Genomic DNA, 24,312 nt, shown 5'->3' on the forward strand with positions numbered 1-24,312 from the left:
AATTAAGTGTTGTTTCATGCACTTCCGTCAAGAGAATGTCGTGAACCACCGTCATGCCCTAGAACACGTAAACAAGTACAATGAGACTCGATAACGAGTCATAAAGCAATGCCAATCACAACCCCAATAGGGTTTCATATGCATATACCAGTATCATAGGTAACCAGAAAATCCGGAAATGCAATTAACTTTGGCCCTGAAAAAAAACAGTTTTTGTCCTTATTTTGCGGTAATGGTACCAATTTCACTACGATTATCGGATGAGGGTACAAGACCCACCATCTCGAAGCTAAAAGACAGGGCTACAACATTACAGAAGGTCACTCAACCCAGTTTTGAGTGCAAACAGGTCAAAAATGCAAGGTACTATATCAAAAATGTAAAACAGATTCACCAAAACGCATTCTAGCGGAAACATCATAACTCAGGCTCTACAAGTCCAAATCCAGAAATTCCAAAGGCATATGGTAGCTAAGACATCAAGCTACATTTCATCAGAAGACCTCAAAGGCCAAATCGTGCATTTTCAGGGTCGAAAATGGAAGACTACACGAAAACAAAAATCTGGGCGCGAAACAGGTCTCGAAAATAGTCAAGGGTATTTCGGTCATTTCACATGCTACAGTGGTCAGATCAAGCTGAAAATTTACAAGAAACTATTTTATAGCCTTGGCTACAACTTTCATGTTTTGGCTAAAATCTAATTCGCTGAGGATCAGGGTGAAAAGTCACGGTCCAATTGAGTGAAAAGGCAACCCTGTTCGCAGCACCCCTTCCTAGACCAGTCTCGGTATTTTCGACTTATCTCATTCTACACTACTCCGATTGACCTGAAATTTTACAGGAACCTTTACAACATCAATACCTACAACTTTCATGTTTTAAGCCAAGGCCAATTCGGCCTCTAACCATGAGATACAAAACCGGACAGAATTGGGGATATAAAACCATAACTTCCTCAAATTCCTTCCAAACCAGAAATTGGTTACAATTATCTATCCTATACACCTACTAGAGTCATTAAACATCAGTTCCCATCATCAAGGATAGCCACAACATTACATTCATATTAAACCAGAAAATTCATCAATAAATTGAAAACTTCATCAATTCATTCAAAACCAAGAAATAAACCACATATTTCATCACTTTAGCTCCCACTAGGCACAAATTAAACTTCATTAAGTGTAGGAGGAAGTTCACACACCACTCACCTAGTAAACAAGAGAGGGAGAGTTGCTTGGCACCTTAGCTTCTCCAAACACTTCACCAAACCACTAAACAACACCAAATGAAGAGGTTTTATGGAGTAGAAACAAGTTTAAGGGATTGCTTGGGATGATTTGAGCTAGATGGATGCCAACCTTTGAAGAGTTTTCTTCCTTCCTTTGGTAGAGAGAGAGAGCCGACCAACAAGGAGAAGAAAAGAGTGAATTTTTGGTGATTTTTGAGGTATTTAATCAATTAGTCAAAAAAAGTCAAAAAGGTGAATAGTTGTCCTACAAGTGAAACCAATGGCCAAGTGACACTTGTCACTCCATAAATGCATCCCTATCCTTCTTTTTCCCTCTCACATCAATCACATCTCATCCTCCACTTATCTCTTAACACCCGATAAATTTCAACCAGTATCCAAAACTTCACCTAATTGGCCGAATTTTTCCGAACTTTTCGCACTAGTGGGTCCCACGTCCGATATATATCCTTAATTTTTCAAAAACTCTCCAATACTAGAAAAATCATCTAAAAACATAATTACTCATAAAATTCACCAGGAAAATTTTTCCTAAGCCAGAAAATGCAGAAAACATGCCATTAAAGGGGATAAACCCTAGGAAAATTATTAAGAGGAATTTACGGGTTCTCACACTCTCTCCCCCTTAAAAGAATTTCGTCCTCGAAATTCCTTATCATTGACTACTCCGGGATTAAATTGAGCATTATACTTAGCTAACAAATCTGTACCCCCTTCACTGGCCAGGTTCAGTAAATTCTTACCTTCCACGTCCTCTAATGGGTCAAAGACTTGATGTTGTTCTAAGGAGTACACCCGAGAGGACACTTTCGATCCATCCTTGTCCCCCTTCGACTGGGCAGGGTTGGTCGTAGTTGGTGACAGAGTCCCTTGCCGCTCGCGCAGGCGAGTTGGACAGTTAGCAATTTGATGTTCGGCACTCCCACAGAGCAAGCATTTTCCTCCTTTCTTCCAGCAATTGTCCTCCGAGTGGTTTAATTTTCTGCAATATCCGCAGGGTCCGCGTGCTGCAGAAGCCGAGTCTCCTCTTGACGGGCTCTCTTGTGACACTCCCGGCATCCTTACTCCTCCCGTTCCCCGCCCAAACTTGGGAGGGGTACTTTCATTCCCCTGCCCCGAACTACTTCCAGAAAATCCTCTCTTTTTCGCCTGGAAGTTTTTCACCTGGAGCCTAGCATTCTCTACTCGTTGTGCCTTCTCCACTGCTTCGCTGAAGGCGATAATTTGGGCTGCCGCGAGGTCCTTCTGGATTTCTACGTTCAGACCCTGGACAAATCGCCGTATTCTTCGTTGCTCGGTCATGATGAGTTCGGGCGCAAATTTGGATAGGCGGGTGAATTGACTCTCATATTCCGCCACAGTTTGAGCTCCTTGACGGAGTCGAATGAACTCGTCTTCCTTCCTCTCCTGAACTAGAGGAGGGAAAAACTTTGCATTGAACTCTCTGATGAAGTTCACCCAAGTCCTGGTGTCTGTTCTCGTTCCCACTTCTGCCGAATTACGTTCCATCAGGAACGGGCTGCCCCCTCAAGCTGGAACATGGTAAAAGTCACCTGCCGTTTGTCAGGGTAGTGTAGGGCTGCAAATATATCCACCATCTTTTCAAGCCATCTTTCGGCAACGTCTGGGTCGGGTCCCCCAATAAACTTTGGCGGAGCGAACTTTTGGAATCGTTCGAGAGCTCTGTCTTCGCTCTCAATATGGTTACCAGGGTTTCCAGGGTTAGGGTTTTGGTTTTGGCCCTGTTGCTGCACCACTTATGCTAGCAAGTCTGTCATTTGCTGCATAGCAGCAGCTATTTGCACATTAGGGTTTACTTGCGGTTCCAGATTGGGTCCAGTAGAGGTTTCCCCCGTACCCCTAACAGGTGTGGGTTGTCTAGTTCCGCGCCCACGTCCCCGACCACTCCGTGTACCTTCCATGAGTTTTACTTGGTCTAGGCAATAATACTAAACCAAAATAAGCATGATGCATGTAAGTAACACTCAAAACTTTTATGATAACACACATTTATACATTCCAAACAAGATCAAAACATATATATACAAGCCGGTCAAAATTAAACCACACACATATATACAGCCAGTTAAGTCAAATACAAACATAGACGATCCAACGAGGAATGGCCTTTCTAGTTCACCAAATCCTTTCTAACCTACGCCCTCATATCTTTCGTATCCGGGCGCAAGAATCCCATCTAAGATAATTCACAACTCGAGCCGGCCGGTCCCAAGAGTAAACCATCTTTATTAAAGATTCCTACCCGACATACATACCGAGCTTCCTCGAGTCCCATGATAATGATTCGCACACTTATCACATGCCCGGTTCATAACTTATGCTCAAACGAGCATTTAGACATATTCATGAAATTAGAACCACAACACCACTTGGCCCAGTCTCACTCCGCGCAGAGACCACGCGAAGTGGCTCTGATACCACTTGTAACAGCCCCACCTTCCCCTAAGGCGAACCAAAGGGGTTAGCGGACTGCCTGCCCAACTCTCACCAGGACTAACGGATCAGTTTACGTCGATCTACCATGTTCCGGAACACACCCGCGCGCGCAAACAAGTTAAAATCACAAAATAAAAAAAAATGAAAAATCGAAGCCGCGGATGAACAGTGCCGGACACGTTTGAATCCGAAGTTCAACCCAACATCAATCCAACATATACATACATTGAAATTCAACATTTACAACCAAATGGCATGCCAAAAACCACTCATCATGAATATACATGTTCGGTTTGCCAATCAAAAGAAAATGAACCCAATACACATTAGGGTTTCATTCAAAGAGCTATTCAAAAGATACATTTACATGAGCTCAACTTGACAACCATCTAACACAACCTTTTCCAAAAGTGGTCATTTTCCTGTAAGAAAAACAAATGGAACGGAATGAGCTTAAACCCAGTGAATTACTACCACATAAGCAACAAAGAGCATATAGCATAACCTTTCATTTCAAGTACACAATTAAAGAATAAAACAAGTCGGTAAAAGGATACGGACGGCTCTCAAGAGCCCATTTCCACGCTTACATTCTTGATCTAATCTCATTGACTCTCCGTCAACGTTTAAGAGTACCAACCGTAGAACCCACTTCACTCCCATCCCTTCCACCAAACATACCCCAACCGGACCCGCACTCCAATCAGTAGCTTTTGGTAATACTCGAGTTTACCGGAATCAAGAGTCTCATTACTACAAGATTCCCCAGTACAGTCCCCGTGGCATGTCAATTTTCACGACCAATCCCTCGCCGGCTCGATTCAATTGACTACCAACGGGGTTGAGCTTAGTAGTACAGTAAGGCCGTTGGATACTCGTCCAAACGACACCAAATCAGTTTTCATGAAGTGAATTCAATATCTCATATAGCAAGTGCAGTATATCAGTGAAGCGGTAAACAGTCATTAACGGTATCACAAGGGGTGAGGGCGGTCAACTACACCCTCATCTCAATCAATTCCAATAGCCAAATAAGCTTTCAAGGCATCAAAATCACATATAGCAAAGCCACATTGTAACATTCAAGTGAGTAGTATACTCACTTATCAATTAAGTGTTGTTTCATGCACTTCCGTCAAGAGAATGTCGTGAACCACCGTCATGCCCTAGAACACGTAAACAAGTACAATGAGACTCGATAACGAGTCATAAAGCAATGCCAATCACAACCCCAATAGGGTTTCATATGCATATACCAGTATCATAGGTAACCAGAAAATCCGGAAATGCAATTAACTTTGGCCCTGAAAAAAAACAGTTTTTGTCCTTATTTTGCGGTAATGGTACCAATTTCACTACGATTATCGGATGAGGGTACAAGACCCACCATCTCGAAGCTAAAAGACAGGGCTACAACATTACAGAAGGTCACTCAACCCAGTTTTGAGTGCAAACAGGTCAAAAATGCAAGGTACTATATCAAAAATGTAAAACAGATTCACCAAAACGCATTCTAGCGGAAACATCATAACTCAGGCTCTACAAGTCCAAATCCAGAAATTCCAAAGGCATATGGTAGCTAAGACATCAAGCTACATTTCATCAGAAGACCTCAAAGGCCAAATCGTGCATTTTCAGGGTCGAAAATGGAAGACTACACGAAAACAAAAATCTGGGCGCGAAACAGGTCTCGAAAATAGTCAAGGGTATTTCGGTCATTTCACATGCTACAGTGGTCAGATCAAGCTGAAAATTTACAAGAAACTATTTTATAGCCTTGGCTACAACTTTCATGTTTTGGCTAAAATCTAATTCGCTGAGGATCAGGGTGAAAAGTCACGGTCCAATTGAGTGAAAAGGCAACCCTGTTCGCAGCACCCCTTCCTAGACCAGTCTCGGTATTTTCGACTTATCTCATTCTACACTACTCCGATTGACCTGAAATTTTACAGGAACCTTTACAACATCAATACCTACAACTTTCATGTTTTAAGCCAAGGCCAATTCGGCCTCTAACCATGAGATACAAAACCGGACAGAATTGGGGATATAAAACCATAACTTCCTCAAATTCCTTCCAAACCAGAAATTGGTTACAATTATCTATCCTATACACCTACTAGAGTCATTAAACATCAGTTCCCATCATCAAGGATAGCCACAACATTACATTCATATTAAACCAGAAAATTCATCAATAAATTGAAAACTTCATCAATTCATTCAAAACCAAGAAATAAACCACATATTTCATCACTTTAGCTCCCACTAGGCACAAATTAAACTTCATTAAGTGTAGGAGGAAGTTCACACACCACTCACCTAGTAAACAAGAGAGGGAGAGTTGCTTGGCACCTTAGCTTCTCCAAACACTTCACCAAACCACTAAACAACACCAAATGAAGAGGTTTTATGGAGTAGAAACAAGTTTAAGGGATTGCTTGGGATGATTTGAGCTAGATGGATGCCAACCTTTGAAGAGTTTTCTTCCTTCCTTTGGTAGAGAGAGAGAGCCGACCAACAAGGAGAAGAAAAGAGTGAATTTTTGGTGATTTTTGAGGTATTTAATCAATTAGTCAAAAAAAGTCAAAAAGGTGAATAGTTGTCCTACAAGTGAAACCAATGGCCAAGTGACACTTGTCACTCCATAAATGCATCCCTATCCTTCTTTTTCCCTCTCACATCAATCACATCTCATCCTCCACTTATCTCTTAACACCCGATAAATTTCAACCAGTATCCAAAACTTCACCTAATTGGCCGAATTTTTCCGAACTTTTCGCACTAGTGGGTCCCACGTCCGATATATATCCTTAATTTTTCAAAAACTCTCCAATACTAGAAAAATCATCTAAAAACATAATTACTCATAAAATTCACCAGGAAAATTTTTCCTAAGCCAGAAAATGCAGAAAACATGCCATTAAAGGGGATAAACCCTAGGAAAATTATTAAGAGGAATTTACGGGTTCTCACACTCTCTCCCCCTTAAAAGAATTTCGTCCTCGAAATTCCTTATCATTGACTACTCCGGGATTAAATTGAGCATTATACTTAGCTAACAAATCTGTACCCCCTTCACTGGCCAGGTTCAGTAAATTCTTACCTTCCACGTCCTCTAATGGGTCAAAGACTTGATGTTGTTCTAAGGAGTACACCCGAGAGGACACTTTCGATCCATCCTTGTCCCCCTTCGACTGGGCAGGGTTGGTCGTAGTTGGTGACAGAGTCCCTTGCCGCTCGCGCAGGCGAGTTGGACAGTTAGCAATTTGATGTTCGGCACTCCCACAGAGCAAGCATTTTCCTCCTTTCTTCCAGCAATTGTCCTCCGAGTGGTTTAATTTTCTGCAATATCCGCAGGGTCCGCGTGCTGCAGAAGCCGAGTCTCCTCTTGACGGGCTCTCTTGTGACACTCCCGGCATCCTTACTCCTCCCGTTCCCCGCCCAAACTTGGGAGGGGTACTTTCATTCCCCTGCCCCGAACTACTTCCAGAAAATCCTCTCTTTTTCGCCTGGAAGTTTTTCACCTGGAGCCTAGCATTCTCTACTCGTTGTGCCTTCTCCACTGCTTCGCTGAAGGCGATAATTTGGGCTGCCGCGAGGTCCTTCTGGATTTCTACGTTCAGACCCTGGACAAATCGCCGTATTCTTCGTTGCTCGGTCATGATGAGTTCGGGCGCAAATTTGGATAGGCGGGTGAATTGACTCTCATATTCCGCCACAGTTTGAGCTCCTTGACGGAGTCGAATGAACTCGTCTTCCTTCCTCTCCTGAACTAGAGGAGGGAAAAACTTTGCATTGAACTCTCTGATGAAGTTCACCCAAGTCCTGGTGTCTGTTCTCGTTCCCACTTCTGCCGAATTACGTTCCATCAGGAACGGGCTGCCCCCTCAAGCTGGAACATGGTAAAAGTCACCTGCCGTTTGTCAGGGTAGTGTAGGGCTGCAAATATATCCACCATCTTTTCAAGCCATCTTTCGGCAACGTCTGGGTCGGGTCCCCCAATAAACTTTGGCGGAGCGAACTTTTGGAATCGTTCGAGAGCTCTGTCTTCGCTCTCAATATGGTTACCAGGGTTTCCAGGGTTAGGGTTTTGGTTTTGGCCCTGTTGCTGCACCACTTATGCTAGCAAGTCTGTCATTTGCTGCATAGCAGCAGCTATTTGCACATTAGGGTTTACTTGCGGTTCCAGATTGGGTCCAGTAGAGGTTTCCCCCGTACCCCTAACAGGTGTGGGTTGTCTAGTTCCGCGCCCACGTCCCCGACCACTCCGTGTACCTTCCATGAGTTTTACTTGGTCTAGGCAATAATACTAAACCAAAATAAGCATGATGCATGTAAGTAACACTCAAAACTTTTATGATAACACACATTTATACATTCCAAACAAGATCAAAACATATATATACAAGCCGGTCAAAATTAAACCACACACATATATACAGCCAGTTAAGTCAAATACAAACATAGACGATCCAACGAGGAATGGCCTTTCTAGTTCACCAAATCCTTTCTAACCTACGCCCTCATATCTTTCGTATCCGGGCGCAAGAATCCCATCTAAGATAATTCACAACTCGAGCCGGCCGGTCCCAAGAGTAAACCATCTTTATTAAAGATTCCTACCCGACATACATACCGAGCTTCCTCGAGTCCCATGATAATGATTCGCACACTTATCACATGCCCGGTTCATAACTTATGCTCAAACGAGCATTTAGACATATTCATGAAATTAGAACCACAACACCACTTGGCCCAGTCTCACTCCGCGCAGAGACCACGCGAAGTGGCTCTGATACCACTTGTAACAGCCCCACCTTCCCCTAAGGCGAACCAAAGGGGTTAGCGGACTGCCTGCCCAACTCTCACCAGGACTAACGGATCAGTTTACGTCGATCTACCATGTTCCGGAACACACCCGCGCGCGCAAACAAGTTAAAATCACAAAATAAAAAAAAATGAAAAATCGAAGCCGCGGATGAACAGTGCCGGACACGTTTGAATCCGAAGTTCAACCCAACATCAATCCAACATATACATACATTGAAATTCAACATTTACAACCAAATGGCATGCCAAAAACCACTCATCATGAATATACATGTTCGGTTTGCCAATCAAAAGAAAATGAACCCAATACACATTAGGGTTTCATTCAAAGAGCTATTCAAAAGATACATTTACATGAGCTCAACTTGACAACCATCTAACACAACCTTTTCCAAAAGTGGTCATTTTCCTGTAAGAAAAACAAATGGAACGGAATGAGCTTAAACCCAGTGAATTACTACCACATAAGCAACAAAGAGCATATAGCATAACCTTTCATTTCAAGTACACAATTAAAGAATAAAACAAGTCGGTAAAAGGATACGGACGGCTCTCAAGAGCCCATTTCCACGCTTACATTCTTGATCTAATCTCATTGACTCTCCGTCAACGTTTAAGAGTACCAACCGTAGAACCCACTTCACTCCCATCCCTTCCACCAAACATACCCCAACCGGACCCGCACTCCAATCAGTAGCTTTTGGTAATACTCGAGTTTACCGGAATCAAGAGTCTCATTACTACAAGATTCCCCAGTACAGTCCCCGTGGCATGTCAATTTTCACGACCAATCCCTCGCCGGCTCGATTCAATTGACTACCAACGGGGTTGAGCTTAGTAGTACAGTAAGGCCGTTGGATACTCGTCCAAACGACACCAAATCAGTTTTCATGAAGTGAATTCAATATCTCATATAGCAAGTGCAGTATATCAGTGAAGCGGTAAACAGTCATTAACGGTATCACAAGGGGTGAGGGCGGTCAACTACACCCTCATCTCAATCAATTCCAATAGCCAAATAAGCTTTCAAGGCATCAAAATCACATATAGCAAAGCCACATTGTAACATTCAAGTGAGTAGTATACTCACTTATCAATTAAGTGTTGTTTCATGCACTTCCGTCAAGAGAATGTCGTGAACCACCGTCATGCCCTAGAACACGTAAACAAGTACAATGAGACTCGATAACGAGTCATAAAGCAATGCCAATCACAACCCCAATAGGGTTTCATATGCATATACCAGTATCATAGGTAACCAGAAAATCCGGAAATGCAATTAACTTTGGCCCTGAAAAAAAACAGTTTTTGTCCTTATTTTGCGGTAATGGTACCAATTTCACTACGATTATCGGATGAGGGTACAAGACCCACCATCTCGAAGCTAAAAGACAGGGCTACAACATTACAGAAGGTCACTCAACCCAGTTTTGAGTGCAAACAGGTCAAAAATGCAAGGTACTATATCAAAAATGTAAAACAGATTCACCAAAACGCATTCTAGCGGAAACATCATAACTCAGGCTCTACAAGTCCAAATCCAGAAATTCCAAAGGCATATGGTAGCTAAGACATCAAGCTACATTTCATCAGAAGACCTCAAAGGCCAAATCGTGCATTTTCAGGGTCGAAAATGGAAGACTACACGAAAACAAAAATCTGGGCGCGAAACAGGTCTCGAAAATAGTCAAGGGTATTTCGGTCATTTCACATGCTACAGTGGTCAGATCAAGCTGAAAATTTACAAGAAACTATTTTATAGCCTTGGCTACAACTTTCATGTTTTGGCTAAAATCTAATTCGCTGAGGATCAGGGTGAAAAGTCACGGTCCAATTGAGTGAAAAGGCAACCCTGTTCGCAGCACCCCTTCCTAGACCAGTCTCGGTATTTTCGACTTATCTCATTCTACACTACTCCGATTGACCTGAAATTTTACAGGAACCTTTACAACATCAATACCTACAACTTTCATGTTTTAAGCCAAGGCCAATTCGGCCTCTAACCATGAGATACAAAACCGGACAGAATTGGGGATATAAAACCATAACTTCCTCAAATTCCTTCCAAACCAGAAATTGGTTACAATTATCTATCCTATACACCTACTAGAGTCATTAAACATCAGTTCCCATCATCAAGGATAGCCACAACATTACATTCATATTAAACCAGAAAATTCATCAATAAATTGAAAACTTCATCAATTCATTCAAAACCAAGAAATAAACCACATATTTCATCACTTTAGCTCCCACTAGGCACAAATTAAACTTCATTAAGTGTAGGAGGAAGTTCACACACCACTCACCTAGTAAACAAGAGAGGGAGAGTTGCTTGGCACCTTAGCTTCTCCAAACACTTCACCAAACCACTAAACAACACCAAATGAAGAGGTTTTATGGAGTAGAAACAAGTTTAAGGGATTGCTTGGGATGATTTGAGCTAGATGGATGCCAACCTTTGAAGAGTTTTCTTCCTTCCTTTGGTAGAGAGAGAGAGCCGACCAACAAGGAGAAGAAAAGAGTGAATTTTTGGTGATTTTTGAGGTATTTAATCAATTAGTCAAAAAAAGTCAAAAAGGTGAATAGTTGTCCTACAAGTGAAACCAATGGCCAAGTGACACTTGTCACTCCAGGGTTTACTTGCGGTTCCAGATTGGGTCCAGTAGAGGTTTCCCCCGTACCCCTAACAGGTGTGGGTTGTCTAGTTCCGCGCCCACGTCCCCGACCACTCCGTGTACCTTCCATGAGTTTTACTTGGTCTAGGCAATAATACTAAACCAAAATAAGCATGATGCATGTAAGTAACACTCAAAACTTTTATGATAACACACATTTATACATTCCAAACAAGATCAAAACATATATATACAAGCCGGTCAAAATTAAACCACACACATATATACAGCCAGTTAAGTCAAATACAAACATAGACGATCCAACGAGGAATGGCCTTTCTAGTTCACCAAATCCTTTCTAACCTACGCCCTCATATCTTTCGTATCCGGGCGCAAGAATCCCATCTAAGATAATTCACAACTCGAGCCGGCCGGTCCCAAGAGTAAACCATCTTTATTAAAGATTCCTACCCGACATACATACCGAGCTTCCTCGAGTCCCATGATAATGATTCGCACACTTATCACATGCCCGGTTCATAACTTATGCTCAAACGAGCATTTAGACATATTCATGAAATTAGAACCACAACACCACTTGGCCCAGTCTCACTCCGCGCAGAGACCACGCGAAGTGGCTCTGATACCACTTGTAACAGCCCCACCTTCCCCTAAGGCGAACCAAAGGGGTTAGCGGACTGCCTGCCCAACTCTCACCAGGACTAACGGATCAGTTTACGTCGATCTACCATGTTCCGGAACACACCCGCGCGCGCAAACAAGTTAAAATCACAAAATAAAAAAAAATGAAAAATCGAAGCCGCGGATGAACAGTGCCGGACACGTTTGAATCCGAAGTTCAACCCAACATCAATCCAACATATACATACATTGAAATTCAACATTTACAACCAAATGGCATGCCAAAAACCACTCATCATGAATATACATGTTCGGTTTGCCAATCAAAAGAAAATGAACCCAATACACATTAGGGTTTCATTCAAAGAGCTATTCAAAAGATACATTTACATGAGCTCAACTTGACAACCATCTAACACAACCTTTTCCAAAAGTGGTCATTTTCCTGTAAGAAAAACAAATGGAACGGAATGAGCTTAAACCCAGTGAATTACTACCACATAAGCAACAAAGAGCATATAGCATAACCTTTCATTTCAAGTACACAATTAAAGAATAAAACAAGTCGGTAAAAGGATACGGACGGCTCTCAAGAGCCCATTTCCACGCTTACATTCTTGATCTAATCTCATTGACTCTCCGTCAACGTTTAAGAGTACCAACCGTAGAACCCACTTCACTCCCATCCCTTCCACCAAACATACCCCAACCGGACCCGCACTCCAATCAGTAGCTTTTGGTAATACTCGAGTTTACCGGAATCAAGAGTCTCATTACTACAAGATTCCCCAGTACAGTCCCCGTGGCATGTCAATTTTCACGACCAATCCCTCGCCGGCTCGATTCAATTGACTACCAACGGGGTTGAGCTTAGTAGTACAGTAAGGCCGTTGGATACTCGTCCAAACGACACCAAATCAGTTTTCATGAAGTGAATTCAATATCTCATATAGCAAGTGCAGTATATCAGTGAAGCGGTAAACAGTCATTAACGGTATCACAAGGGGTGAGGGCGGTCAACTACACCCTCATCTCAATCAATTCCAATAGCCAAATAAGCTTTCAAGGCATCAAAATCACATATAGCAAAGCCACATTGTAACATTCAAGTGAGTAGTATACTCACTTATCAATTAAGTGTTGTTTCATGCACTTCCGTCAAGAGAATGTCGTGAACCACCGTCATGCCCTAGAACACGTAAACAAGTACAATGAGACTCGATAACGAGTCATAAAGCAATGCCAATCACAACCCCAATAGGGTTTCATATGCATATACCAGTATCATAGGTAACCAGAAAATCCGGAAATGCAATTAACTTTGGCCCTGAAAAAAAACAGTTTTTGTCCTTATTTTGCGGTAATGGTACCAATTTCACTACGATTATCGGATGAGGGTACAAGACCCACCATCTCGAAGCTAAAAGACAGGGCTACAACATTACAGAAGGTCACTCAACCCAGTTTTGAGTGCAAACAGGTCAAAAATGCAAGGTACTATATCAAAAATGTAAAACAGATTCACCAAAACGCATTCTAGCGGAAACATCATAACTCAGGCTCTACAAGTCCAAATCCAGAAATTCCAAAGGCATATGGTAGCTAAGACATCAAGCTACATTTCATCAGAAGACCTCAAAGGCCAAATCGTGCATTTTCAGGGTCGAAAATGGAAGACTACACGAAAACAAAAATCTGGGCGCGAAACAGGTCTCGAAAATAGTCAAGGGTATTTCGGTCATTTCACATGCTACAGTGGTCAGATCAAGCTGAAAATTTACAAGAAACTATTTTATAGCCTTGGCTACAACTTTCATGTTTTGGCTAAAATCTAATTCGCTGAGGATCAGGGTGAAAAGTCACGGTCCAATTGAGTGAAAAGGCAACCCTGTTCGCAGCACCCCTTCCTAGACCAGTCTCGGTATTTTCGACTTATCTCATTCTACACTACTCCGATTGACCTGAAATTTTACAGGAACCTTTACAACATCAATACCTACAACTTTCATGTTTTAAGCCAAGGCCAATTCGGCCTCTAACCATGAGATACAAAACCGGACAGAATTGGGGATATAAAACCATAACTTCCTCAAATTCCTTCCAAACCAGAAATTGGTTACAATTATCTATCCTATACACCTACTAGAGTCATTAAACATCAGTTCCCATCATCAAGGATAGCCACAACATTACATTCATATTAAACCAGAAAATTCATCAATAAATTGAAAACTTCATCAATTCATTCAAAACCAAGAAATAAACCACATATTTCATCACTTTAGCTCCCACTAGGCACAAATTAAACTTCATTAAGTGTAGGAGGAAGTTCACACACCACTCACCTAGTAAACAAGAGAGGGAGAGTTGCTTGGCACCTTAGCTTCTCCAAACACTTCACCAAACCACTAAACAACACCAAATGAAGAGGTTTTATGGAGTAGAAACAAGTTTAAGGGATTGCTTGGGATGATTTGAGCTAGATGGATGCCAACCTTTGAAGAGTTTTCTTCCTTCCTTTGGTAGAGAGAGAGAGCCGACCAACAAGGAGAAGAAAAGAGTGAATTTTTGGTGATTTTTGAGGTATTTAATCAATTAGTCAAAAAAAGTCAAAAAGGTGAATAGTTGTCCTACAAGTGAAACCAATGGCCAAGTGACACTTGTCACTCCATAAATGCATCCCTATCCTTCTTTTTCCCTCTCACATCAATCACATCTCATCCTCCACTTATCTCTTAACACCCGATAAATTTCAACCAGTATCCAAAACTTCACCTAATTGGCCGAATTTTTCCGAACTTTTCGCACTAGTGGGTCCCACGTCCGATATATATCCTTAATTTTTCAAAAACTCTCCAATACTAGAAAAATCATCTAAAAACATAATTACTCATAAAATTCACCAGGAAAATTTTTCCTAAGCCAGAAAATGCAGAAAACATGCCATTAAAGGGGATAAACCCTAGGAAAATTATTAAGAGGAATTTACGGGTTCTCACACTCTCTCCCCCTTAAAAGAATTTCGTCCTCGAAATTCCTTATCATTGACTACTCCGGGATTAAATTGAGCATTATACTTAGCTAACAAATCTGTACCCCCTTCACTGGCCAGGTTCAGTAAATTCTTACCTTCCACGTCCTCTAATGGGTCAAAGACTTGATGTTGTTCTAAGGAGTACACCCGAGAGGACACTTTCGATCCATCCTTGTCCCCCTTCGACTGGGCAGGGTTGGTCGTAGTTGGTGACAGAGTCCCTTGCCGCTCGCGCAGGCGAGTTGGACAGTTAGCAATTTGATGTTCGGCACTCCCACAGAGCAAGCATTTTCCTCCTTTCTTCCAGCAATTGTCCTCCGAGTGGTTTAATTTTCTGCAATATCCGCAGGGTCCGCGTGCTGCAGAAGCCGAGTCTCCTCTTGACGGGCTCTCTTGTGACACTCCCGGCATCCTTACTCCTCCCGTTCCCCGCCCAAACTTGGGAGGGGTACTTTCATTCCCCTGCCCCGAACTACTTCCAGAAAATCCTCTCTTTTTCGCCTGGAAGTTTTTCACCTGGAGCCTAGCATTCTCTACTCGTTGTGCCTTCTCCACTGCTTCGCTGAAGGCGATAATTTGGGCTGCCGCGAGGTCCTTCTGGATTTCTACGTTCAGACCCTGGACAAATCGCCGTATTCTTCGTTGCTCGGTCATGATGAGTTCGGGCGCAAATTTGGATAGGCGGGTGAATTGACTCTCATATTCCGCCACAGTTTGAGCTCCTTGACGGAGTCGAATGAACTCGTCTTCCTTCCTCTCCTGAACTAGAGGAGGGAAAAACTTTGCATTGAACTCTCTGATGAAGTTCACCCAAGTCCTGGTGTCTGTTCTCGTTCCCACTTCTGCCGAATTACGTTCCATCAGGAACGGGCTGCCCCCTCAAGCTGGAACATGGTAAAAGTCACCTGCCGTTTGTCAGGGTAGTGTAGGGCTGCAAATATATCCACCATCTTTTCAAGCCATCTTTCGGCAACGTCTGGGTCGGGTCCCCCAATAAACTTTGGCGGAGCGAACTTTTGGAATCGTTCGAGAGCTCTGTCTTCGCTCTCAATATGGTTACCAGGGTTTCCAGGGTTAGGGTTTTGGTTTTGGCCCTGTTGCTGCACCACTTATGCTAGCAAGTCTGTCATTTGCTGCATAGCAGCAGCTATTTGCACATTAGGGTTTACTTGCGGTTCCAGATTGGGTCCAGTAGAGGTTTCCCCCGTACCCCTAACAGGTGTGGGTTGTCTAGTTCCGCGCCCACGTCCCCGACCACTCCGTGTACCTTCCATGAGTTTTACTTGGTCTAGGCAATAATACTAAACCAAAATAAGCATGATGCATGTAAGTAACACTCAAAACTTTTATGATAACACACATTTATACATTCCAAACAAGATCAAAACATATATATACAAGCCGGTCAAAATTAAACCACACACATATATACAGCCAGTTAAGTCAAATACAAACATAGACGATCCAACGAGGAATGGCCTTTCTAGTTCACCAAATCCTTTCTAACCTACGCCCTCATATCTTTCGTATCCGGGCGCAAGAATCCCATCTAAGATAATTCACAACTCGAGCCGGCCGGTCCCAAGAGTAAACCATCTTTATTAAAGATTCCTACCCGACATACATACCGAGCTTCCTCGAGTCCCATGATAATGATTCGCACACTTATCACATGCCCGGTTCATAACTTATGCTCAAACGAGCATTTAGACATATTCATGAAATTAGAACCACAACACCACTTGGCCCAGTCTCACTCCGCGCAGAGACCACGCGAAGTGGCTCTGATACCACTTGTAACAGCCCCACCTTCCCCTAAGGCGAACCAAAGGGGTTAGCGGACTGCCTGCCCAACTCTCACCAGGACTAACGGATCAGTTTACGTCGATCTACCATGTTCCGGAACACACCCGCGCGCGCAAACAAGTTAAAATCACAAAATAAAAAAAAATGAAAAATCGAAGCCGCGGATGAACAGTGCCGGACACGTTTGAATCCGAAGTTCAACCCAACATCAATCCAACATATACATACATTGAAATTCAACATTTACAACCAAATGGCATGCCAAAAACCACTCATCATGAATATACATGTTCGGTTTGCCAATCAAAAGAAAATGAACCCAATACACATTAGGGTTTCATTCAAAGAGCTATTCAAAAGATACATTTACATGAGCTCAACTTGACAACCATCTAACACAACCTTTTCCAAAAGTGGTCATTTTCCTGTAAGAAAAACAAATGGAACGGAATGAGCTTAAACCCAGTGAATTACTACCACATAAGCAACAAAGAGCATATAGCATAACCTTTCATTTCAAGTACACAATTAAAGAATAAAACAAGTCGGTAAAAGGATACGGACGGCTCTCAAGAGCCCATTTCCACGCTTACATTCTTGATCTAATCTCATTGACTCTCCGTCAACGTTTAAGAGTACCAACCGTAGAACCCACTTCACTCCCATCCCTTCCACCAAACATACCCCAACCGGACCCGCACTCCAATCAGTAGCTTTTGGTAATACTCGAGTTTACCGGAATCAAGAGTCTCATTACTACAAGATTCCCCAGTACAGTCCCCGTGGCATGTCAATTTTCACGACCAATCCCTCGCCGGCTCGATTCAATTGACTACCAACGGGGTTGAGCTTAGTAGTACAGTAAGGCCGTTGGATACTCGTCCAAACGACACCAAATCAGTTTTCATGAAGTGAATTCAATATCTCATATAGCAAGTGCAGTATATCAGTGAAGCGGTAAACAGTCATTAACGGTATCACAAGGGGTGAGGGCGGTCAACTACACCCTCATCTCAATCAATTCCAATAGCCAAATAAGCTTTCAAGGCATCAAAATCACATATAGCAAAGCCACATTGTAACATTCAAGTGAGTAGTATACTCACTTATCAATTAAGTGTTGTTTCATGCACTTCCGTCAAGAGAATGTCGTGAACCACCGTCATGCCCTAGAACACGTAAACAAGTACAATGAGACTCGATAACGAGTCATAAAGCAATGCCAATCACAACCCCAATAGGGTTTCATATGCATATACCAGTATCATAGGTAACCAGAAAATCCGGAAATGCAATTAACTTTGGCCCTGAAAAAAAACAGTTTTTGTCCTTATTTTGCGGTAATGGTACCAATTTCACTACGATTATCGGATGAGGGTACAAGACCCACCATCTCGAAGCTAAAAGACAGGGCTACAACATTACAGAAGGTCACTCAACCCAGTTTTGAGTGCAAACAGGTCAAAAATGCAAGGTACTATATCAAAAATGTAAAACAGATTCACCAAAACGCATTCTAGCGGAAACATCATAACTCAGGCTCTACAAGTCCAAATCCAGAAATTCCAAAGGCATATGGTAGCTAAGACATCAAGCTACATTTCATCAGAAGACCTCAAAGGCCAAATCGTGCATTTTCAGGGTCGAAAATGGAAGACTACACGAAAACAAAAATCTGGGCGCGAAACAGGTCTCGAAAATAGTCAAGGGTATTTCGGTCATTTCACATGCTACAGTGGTCAGATCAAGCTGAAAATTTACAAGAAACTATTTTATAGCCTTGGCTACAACTTTCATGTTTTGGCTAAAATCTAATTCGCTGAGGATCAGGGTGAAAAGTCACGGTCCAATTGAGTGAAAAGGCAACCCTGTTCGCAGCACCCCTTCCTAGACCAGTCTCGGTATTTTCGACTTATCTCATTCTACACTACTCCGATTGACCTGAAATTTTACAGGAACCTTTACAACATCAATACCTACAACTTTCATGTTTTAAGCCAAGGCCAATTCGGCCTCTAACCATGAGATACAAAACCGGACAGAATTGGGGATATAAAACCATAACTTCCTCAAATTCCTTCCAAACCAGAAATTGGTTACAATTATCTATCCTATACACCTACTAGAGTCATTAAACATCAGTTCCCATCATCAAGGATAGCCACAACATTACATTCATATTAAACCAGAAAATTCATCAATAAATTGAAAACTTCATCAATTCATTCAAAACCAAGAAATAAACCACATATTTCATCACTTTAGCTCCCACTAGGCACAAATTAAACTTCATTAAGTGTAGGAGGAAGTTCACACACCACTCACCTAGTAAACAAGAGAGGGAGAGTTGCTTGGCACCTTAGCTTCTCCAAACACTTCACCAAACCACTAAACAACACCAAATGAAGAGGTTTTATGGAGTAGAAACAAGTTTAAGGGATTGCTTGGGATGATTTGAGCTAGATGGATGCCAACCTTTGAAGAGTTTTCTTCCTTCCTTTGGTAGAGAGAGAGAGCCGACCAACAAGGAGAAGAAAAGAGTGAATTTTTGGTGATTTTTGAGGTATTTAATCAATTAGTCAAAAAAAGTCAAAAAGGTGAATAGTTGTCCTACAAGTGAAACCAATGGCCAAGTGACACTTGTCACTCCATAAATGCATCCCTATCCTTCTTTTTCCCTCTCACATCAATCACATCTCATCCTCCACTTATCTCTTAACACCCGATAAATTTCAACCAGTATCCAAAACTTCACCTAATTGGCCGAATTTTTCCGAACTTTTCGCACTAGTGGGTCCCACGTCCGATATATATCCTTAATTTTTCAAAAACTCTCCAATACTAGAAAAATCATCTAAAAACATAATTACTCATAAAATTCACCAGGAAAATTTTTCCTAAGCCAGAAAATGCAGAAAACATGCCATTAAAGGGGATAAACCCTAGGAAAATTATTAAGAGGAATTTACGGGTTCTCACACTCTCTCCCCCTTAAAAGAATTTCGTCCTCGAAATTCCTTATCATTGACTACTCCGGGATTAAATTGAGCATTATACTTAGCTAACAAATCTGTACCCCCTTCACTGGCCAGGTTCAGTAAATTCTTACCTTCCACGTCCTCTAATGGGTCAAAGACTTGATGTTGTTCTAAGGAGTACACCCGAGAGGACACTTTCGATCCATCCTTGTCCCCCTTCGACTGGGCAGGGTTGGTCGTAGTTGGTGACAGAGTCCCTTGCCGCTCGCGCAGGCGAGTTGGACAGTTAGCAATTTGATGTTCGGCACTCCCACAGAGCAAGCATTTTCCTCCTTTCTTCCAGCAATTGTCCTCCGAGTGGTTTAATTTTCTGCAATATCCGCAGGGTCCGCGTGCTGCAGAAGCCGAGTCTCCTCTTGACGGGCTCTCTTGTGACACTCCCGGCATCCTTACTCCTCCCGTTCCCCGCCCAAACTTGGGAGGGGTACTTTCATTCCCCTGCCCCGAACTACTTCCAGAAAATCCTCTCTTTTTCGCCTGGAAGTTTTTCACCTGGAGCCTAGCATTCTCTACTCGTTGTGCCTTCTCCACTGCTTCGCTGAAGGCGATAATTTGGGCTGCCGCGAGGTCCTTCTGGATTTCTACGTTCAGACCCTGGACAAATCGCCGTATTCTTCGTTGCTCGGTCATGATGAGTTCGGGCGCAAATTTGGATAGGCGGGTGAATTGACTCTCATATTCCGCCACAGTTTGAGCTCCTTGACGGAGTCGAATGAACTCGTCTTCCTTCCTCTCCTGAACTAGAGGAGGGAAAAACTTTGCATTGAACTCTCTGATGAAGTTCACCCAAGTCCTGGTGTCTGTTCTCGTTCCCACTTCTGCCGAATTACGTTCCATCAGGAACGGGCTGCCCCCTCAAGCTGGAACATGGTAAAAGTCACCTGCCGTTTGTCAGGGTAGTGTAGGGCTGCAAATATATCCACCATCTTTTCAAGCCATCTTTCGGCAACGTCTGGGTCGGGTCCCCCAATAAACTTTGGCGGAGCGAACTTTTGGAATCGTTCGAGAGCTCTGTCTTCGCTCTCAATATGGTTACCAGGGTTTCCAGGGTTAGGGTTTTGGTTTTGGCCCTGTTGCTGCACCACTTATGCTAGCAAGTCTGTCATTTGCTGCATAGCAGCAGCTATTTGCACATTAGGGTTTACTTGCGGTTCCAGATTGGGTCCAGTAGAGGTTTCCCCCGTACCCCTAACAGGTGTGGGTTGTCTAGTTCCGCGCCCACGTCCCCGACCACTCCGTGTACCTTCCATGAGTTTTACTTGGTCTAGGCAATAATACTAAACCAAAATAAGCATGATGCATGTAAGTAACACTCAAAACTTTTATGATAACACACATTTATACATTCCAAACAAGATCAAAACATATATATACAAGCCGGTCAAAATTAAACCACACACATATATACAGCCAGTTAAGTCAAATACAAACATAGACGATCCAACGAGGAATGGCCTTTCTAGTTCACCAAATCCTTTCTAACCTACGCCCTCATATCTTTCGTATCCGGGCGCAAGAATCCCATCTAAGATAATTCACAACTCGAGCCGGCCGGTCCCAAGAGTAAACCATCTTTATTAAAGATTCCTACCCGACATACATACCGAGCTTCCTCGAGTCCCATGATAATGATTCGCACACTTATCACATGCCCGGTTCATAACTTATGCTCAAACGAGCATTTAGACATATTCATGAAATTAGAACCACAACACCACTTGGCCCAGTCTCACTCCGCGCAGAGACCACGCGAAGTGGCTCTGATACCACTTGTAACAGCCCCACCTTCCCCTAAGGCGAACCAAAGGGGTTAGCGGACTGCCTGCCCAACTCTCACCAGGACTAACGGATCAGTTTACGTCGATCTACCATGTTCCGGAACACACCCGCGCGCGCAAACAAGTTAAAATCACAAAATAAAAAAAAATGAAAAATCGAAGCCGCGGATGAACAGTGCCGGACACGTTTGAATCCGAAGTTCAACCCAACATCAATCCAACATATACATACATTGAAATTCAACATTTACAACCAAATGGCATGCCAAAAACCACTCATCATGAATATACATGTTCGGTTTGCCAATCAAAAGAAAATGAACCCAATACACATTAGGGTTTCATTCAAAGAGCTATTCAAAAGATACATTTACATGAGCTCAACTTGACAACCATCTAACACAACCTTTTCCAAAAGTGGTCATTTTCCTGTAAGAAAAACAAATGGAACGGAATGAGCTTAAACCCAGTGAATTACTACCACATAAGCAACAAAGAGCATATAGCATAACCTTTCATTTCAAGTACACAATTAAAGAATAAAACAAGTCGGTAAAAGGATACGGACGGCTCTCAAGAGCCCATTTCCACGCTTACATTCTTGATCTAATCTCATTGACTCTCCGTCAACGTTTAAGAGTACCAACCGTAGAACCCACTTCACTCCCATCCCTTCCACCAAACATACCCCAACCGGACCCGCACTCCAATCAGTAGCTTTTGGTAATACTCGAGTTTACCGGAATCAAGAGTCTCATTACTACAAGATTCCCCAGTACAGTCCCCGTGGCATGTCAATTTTCACGACCAATCCCTCGCCGGCTCGATTCAATTGACTACCAACGGGGTTGAGCTTAGTAGTACAGTAAGGCCGTTGGATACTCGTCCAAACGACACCAAATCAGTTTTCATGAAGTGAATTCAATATCTCATATAGCAAGTGCAGTATATCAGTGAAGCGGTAAACAGTCATTAACGGTATCACAAGGGGTGAGGGCGGTCAACTACACCCTCATCTCAATCAATTCCAATAGCCAAATAAGCTTTCAAGGCATCAAAATCACATATAGCAAAGCCACATTGTAACATTCAAGTGAGTAGTATACTCACTTATCAATTAAGTGTTGTTTCATGCACTTCCGTCAAGAGAATGTCGTGAACCACCGTCATGCCCTAGAACACGTAAACAAGTACAATGAGACTCGATAACGAGTCATAAAGCAATGCCAATCACAACCCCAATAGGGTTTCATATGCATATACCAGTATCATAGGTAACCAGAAAATCCGGAAATGCAATTAACTTTGGCCCTGAAAAAAAACAGTTTTTGTCCTTATTTTGCGGTAATGGTACCAATTTCACTACGATTATCGGATGAGGGTACAAGACCCACCATCTCGAAGCTAAAAGACAGGGCTACAACATTACAGAAGGTCACTCAACCCAGTTTTGAGTGCAAACAGGTCAAAAATGCAAGGTACTATATCAAAAATGTAAAACAGATTCACCAAAACGCATTCTAGCGGAAACATCATAACTCAGGCTCTACAAGTCCAAATCCAGAAATTCCAAAGGCATATGGTAGCTAAGACATCAAGCTACATTTCATCAGAAGACCTCAAAGGCCAAATCGTGCATTTTCAGGGTCGAAAATGGAAGACTACACGAAAACAAAAATCTGGGCGCGAAACAGGTCTCGAAAATAGTCAAGGGTATTTCGGTCATTTCACATGCTACAGTGGTCAGATCAAGCTGAAAATTTACAAGAAACTATTTTATAGCCTTGGCTACAACTTTCATGTTTTGGCTAAAATCTAATTCGCTGAGGATCAGGGTGAAAAGTCACGGTCCAATTGAGTGAAAAGGCAACCCTGTTCGCAGCACCCCTTCCTAGACCAGTCTCGGTATTTTCGACTTATCTCATTCTACACTACTCCGATTGACCTGAAATTTTACAGGAACCTTTACAACATCAATACCTACAACTTTCATGTTTTAAGCCAAGGCCAATTCGGCCTCTAACCATGAGATACAAAACCGGACAGAATTGGGGATATAAAACCATAACTTCCTCAAATTCCTTCCAAACCAGAAATTGGTTACAATTATCTATCCTATACACCTACTAGAGTCATTAAACATCAGTTCCCATCATCAAGGATAGCCACAACATTACATTCATATTAAACCAGAAAATTCATCAATAAATTGAAAACTTCATCAATTCATTCAAAACCAAGAAATAAACCACATATTTCATCACTTTAGCTCCCACTAGGCACAAATTAAACTTCATTAAGTGTAGGAGGAAGTTCACACACCACTCACCTAGTAAACAAGAGAGGGAGAGTTGCTTGGCACCTTAGCTTCTCCAAACACTTCACCAAACCACTAAACAACACCAAATGAAGAGGTTTTATGGAGTAGAAACAAGTTTAAGGGATTGCTTGGGATGATTTGAGCTAGATGGATGCCAACCTTTGAAGAGTTTTCTTCCTTCCTTTGGTAGAGAGAGAGAGCCGACCAACAAGGAGAAGAAAAGAGTGAATTTTTGGTGATTTTTGAGGTATTTAATCAATTAGTCAAAAAAAGTCAAAAAGGTGAATAGTTGTCCTACAAGTGAAACCAATGGCCAAGTGACACTTGTCACTCCATAAATGCATCCCTATCCTTCTTTTTCCCTCTCACATCAATCACATCTCATCCTCCACTTATCTCTTAACACCCGATAAATTTCAACCAGTATCCAAAACTTCACCTAATTGGCCGAATTTTTCCGAACTTTTCGCACTAGTGGGTCCCACGTCCGATATATATCCTTAATTTTTCAAAAACTCTCCAATACTAGAA

This window comes from Coffea arabica, chromosome 1c (genome assembly GCF_036785885.1).
Source record: "Coffea arabica cultivar ET-39 chromosome 1c, Coffea Arabica ET-39 HiFi, whole genome shotgun sequence".
Taxonomy (NCBI): Eukaryota; Viridiplantae; Streptophyta; class Magnoliopsida; order Gentianales; family Rubiaceae; genus Coffea; species Coffea arabica.